Genomic DNA, 4,988 nt, shown 5'->3' on the forward strand with positions numbered 1-4,988 from the left:
ACTTCCGAAAACGCACTTTTCTGAAGGATTAAAAAAACTTGAAAAGCGATTGACCAAGTGTATAGAGCTCCAAGGAGATTATGTTGAAAAATGAAAAAAATTGTTTTTATACTTCATTCTAAGGACTTATTGAACTACCCTCGTAACAGGTAACTCGTGGTAGCTCACCATAAATTGCCCGAAATCAAATTAAAAAATATCTACAAATCCCAGTAATTTATGCAAAGTTTCCTTCATTTATGGTCATTTCTCAAGTATATATGGTAACTTACCATAAATTACTCAAAATTTAATCTTAGACGTTTTCATAAATTTCCAGAAATGTATGGCATTTTTTGTCATTTATATTATTATTACAGGTAATTCATGGTCACTTACCACAATTTGTTTACCATTCCATTAAAGAATGTTTATAAATTACCGGAAATTGCTTAAAATTTAATCAGAAAATTTGTATATATTTTTGGCTATTTATGGTAATTTTATAGAGAAATATAGAAACTCACCATAGATTACATAAAATTAAATTCAAATTTTTGTTTGAAATTTCCGGAAATTTATGGAATTTTTTGGTAATTCGGTGTAATATTGTAGGGAATTTATGATTTAATTACAATATATTACCTAAAATTCAACTCGAAAATGTCTATATATCAACTCACCATAAATTGCACAAAATTCAATTTGAAACATTCTCATAAATTTTTTGCTAATTTATGATAAATTATGATAACTTACCATAAATTGCCCAAAATTAAATTTAAAAATGTCTATAAATGCTCCGTAATTCACTAAAAATGTCGGTAATTTATGGTCATTTTGCAGGGAAATATCGCAACTCGCCATAAATTACCCGAAATTAAATTAAAAGTTAAATTACCTAAAATTCAATTTTAATCATTTTTATAAATTTTCGTAAATTCGTGACAAGTTTTGGTAACTAATGGTAATATTACAGGTAATTCATGAATTAAAATTATTTCTTGAAAAAAGACCCTACTCCATCTTTACTCTATTGGGAATCGAGCCACAAAACTTCGGATTGGCGGTCAGGTGCTTTTCCAAATAAGCTATTAGAGGGATCAGAATAAGAACTCATAATTCAATAAAATAACGCTAATTTTTAGCTAGGTGTTAATGGTACAAGTAATTATTTTTTAATTAAACTGTTATATCATCAAAGATAGCAACCTTACCGACAGTAGATCAATTCAATAACAGAAAATGCTTAACGTCTTAATCGAACTAGATGAAAAATAATATTTTCATAATCTTTTTTTCAAGAAATAATTTTAATTTGAAAATATTATTTTTCATCTAGCCTGATTAAGACATTAAGCATTTTCTGTTATTGAAGATTGTTAACTTGATCGATATTGCGTAGATCTTCTGCCTTCATGGTTTGGATGGTTAATCTGCTGTCGGTGAGGTTACCATCTCTGTTGATAAAACAGATTCCTTCAACAATAATTACTTGTACCATTAACCTCTAGCTAAAAATTAGTGTTATTTTGTTGAATTAGGAGTTCTTATTCTGATCCCTCTAATATCTTAAGTGGAAAATCACCTGACCGGAAATCAGAAGTTTTGTAGTTCAGTTCCCAATGTAGTGAAGATGGAGTAGGATCTTTTTTTCAGGAAATAAGTTTAATTTGAAAATATTATCTTCCATCTAGTCTAATTAAGATTTTAAGCATTATCTGTTATTGAAGATTCTTAACTTTATCGATATTGTGTAGATTTTCTGCCTTCATGTTTTCGAGGGTTGATCTGCTGTCGGTAAGGTACAACCTCTGATGACATAGCAGACTAAGTTAAAAAAGGTAATTTATGATACTTACCATAAATTACCTAAAATAAATTAAAAATTGTCTATAAATTTCCAGTAATTTATTCAAATTTTCGGTTATTTATGGTCATTTTACAGGGAAATATAGCAACTTACCATAATTGATGCAAACTTCTGTTAAAAAAACACAAGAATCCAACGACCCAATTTGGACCACAACGAACAAACAAAAACCAAAAATTCTATTGTAATCTGAAGAAACAATCGGTCAAAAATAGAAAAGTGGCTTAATTAAATTAAAAATATATTATCAAAGCGATAGATTTTATTATGGAGTCAACTTATTTTAAATTTAATGGATCTTTTTATAGACAGAGGTCTGCTACTCCCATAGATTCAGTCATTTCTCCAATTTTAGAAGAAATAGTGATGGAAGATTTGGAGTTTTTTGTTTTTTGAGAAATTAGATTTTGTTTTGCCTTTTTATTTTCGGTCTGTCGAAGATACCTTATTATGTGTTCCTATAGAAATGTTGCAGATGGTTATTGATACTTTTAACAGTTTCATCCAAAATTTCAATTTACTCATGAAACAGAACAGGATAATAGAATCAGTTTTTTGGTCATAGAAGTAATTAAGGGTTGGGATGGTAATATTATTGCTAATTGGTATAAAAAAAATACATATACTAGTATAATTTTAAATTTTCTTTCTGCTCATCCCTTTTAAAACAAAATTGCAGTAATTAAAAACTTATTTGACAGAGCTCTAGGTTTGTCCCATTTTTCATTTCACACAAAAAATTTGAATATTGTTAGGAATATCCTTTTTGAATCATTATCTACAAAAGTTAATTGAGAAACATATTGCAATTAGAGTTCAACTATTCAGAAACAAATAGAGTAATATTTTGCTTGCAGATAATCAGAAACCCAGTAGGCGCAAAGTTTGGCAACGTCTTTACAACATCGTTACGACATCTTTACGACAACTTTACGACATCCTATGTCCATGTCGTTAAGGTGTCTTTGCGATATCGTAAAGACATCGTCATATTATGCGACTTATTTATTATATCGTAAAGACACCTTAACGACAAGGACATATGATATAGTAAATTTGTCGTAAAGATGTAACGATGTGGTAAAGACGTCGTCAAACTGTTTGCCCACTGGGTAAATACAAACAAAAATACAAATTTTGTAGCTTCCTCTTGTAAGGGTTTTATTAAAATTCTAAAAGGCGAGTTCATTTCTTTAAATTTTAAAACTATTGAACTTGTCAGAAAAAATTTCTGGATAGGATTAGGCTTTTCACGTCTCTGGTCCCTAATCGCATTTAGCAAGAAACAACAAATTTAAATATTTGCAGATGCGCAAAACCAAGATTCAAGTTCAAGAATTCTTGAGAACAAGACAAGCATAACGGGTTTCCCGTTAAACAGGTGTGCAAGTTAAGCTGAGCATATGGTACCGGAAATGGTGACCAAGTTTATTTACAAGACGGAAGTTCAATGCATATAGCGACCACTCTAAACTCTTGGTTAGATAAACTTTGCAGACACCGCATCGTCATCGATCGTGGGCCTCGCGCCAAGACTTTCTTATCCTACATAATGCTTTACGACTCTGGACCTTGTTTCGCGTTAGCTTACTCAGGGTCGGTCTTTTTTTTCTGGTTTCAAAATTAATTGCAAACGCTTAACGGATATCTTGTTATCGCTATTCGTCACAAAATTAAACTTACTATTACTGGGACAAAGTAAAAAGTATGTCTAATACTGGGACAATAATAAATGTTTTTTGTATGAAAATGGGTATCACCCTCCATTATTAGATTTAAAGAAATTCATTCTTAATTGATCACTCGGGTTATAAATGAATAATTCACGATAATTTTACGACGTTTCGTCAGATTGGTTTTCTGACCTCTTCAGGCTAGAGTTTTATTAAAACACCAACCCAATGGGCACAAAATTTGGCGACGTCTTTAAGACATCGTTACGACATCTTTACGACAACTTTACGACATCCTATGTTCATGTCGTTACAGTGTCTTAACGATATCGTAAAGCCATCGTCAAATCATACGACATATTTACGATATCGTAAAGATGACTAAACTACATGTACACAGAATGTCGTAAAGTTGTCGTAAAGATGTCGTGACGATGTCGTAAATACGTCGCCAAATCTTGTGTCCACTGGAAAGATATAAACAAGCACAAGCAAGAAAAAGAAACAGTTTTTTCCTTTTTTTGTACCGAAATTGTTCAAATTAAAATGTTTACCTGATAAACTTCAATGAAAGTTTCACATTTAAAATAAAAAAAAAAGTTGAAAAAATTTCAACTAGTCAGAAATTGAAATTAGTTGTTAACACATCGTCTGTCAGGAGAAGACAACGACTGTTTGTCATTAGAAGCTAAAGGGGTATTTATATTAAGAAGCACGTACTTTCAGGAACTAATCTCATATCACGTGTCAAAATAAATATCGTAAAAAAGAAATTATGAGTTTAAATTAAAAATTACTGGATTGCACATGTGATTCCAAGTATGAATATCTTTTTTTTTGTTAATACCATTTTTGTTGCTCTTAATATATAACATTTCAGAAATAAGACGTTTATTCCAGTTCGACTCAAAATCAAGAATTTTAGTATTGACCCAATCAAATTCATGGTTATATATACTGCGATGTGCATTCATAATAAATTCGTTTTTCTTATTATTAATGTGTTTATTTATACGCGTTTTTACCATTCTTTTGGTTTCACCCACATAAGAAGCAGAGCAGTTTTTACAGGGAATTTGGAAACAACATTGGTTTCTTCCCACTTTTCCGTCTTATCCTCGCCTAATCTGATAACAGATGACAAACCAGTGGGTACAAAATTTGGCGACGTGTTTACGACATCTTTACGACAACTTTACGATATCCTATGTCCATGTCGTTTCGGTATCTTTGCGATATCGTAAAGACATCATGAGATCATACGACTGATTTACGATATCGTAAAGACGTCTTAAGAACAAAGACATAGAATGTCGTAAAGTTGTCGTAAAGATGTCGTAATGATGTCGTGAAGATATCACCAAACTTTGTGCCCACTGGGAAGGAGGATTTTATCGATGGAATTGCAGACATGTTAAATTTTTTGAGAAGACGAGAAGTTTTGTCAAAACATTTTTTTATGT

This window comes from Belonocnema kinseyi, chromosome 1 (genome assembly GCF_010883055.1).
Source record: "Belonocnema kinseyi isolate 2016_QV_RU_SX_M_011 chromosome 1, B_treatae_v1, whole genome shotgun sequence".
Classification (NCBI taxonomy): Eukaryota; Metazoa; Arthropoda; class Insecta; order Hymenoptera; family Cynipidae; genus Belonocnema; species Belonocnema kinseyi.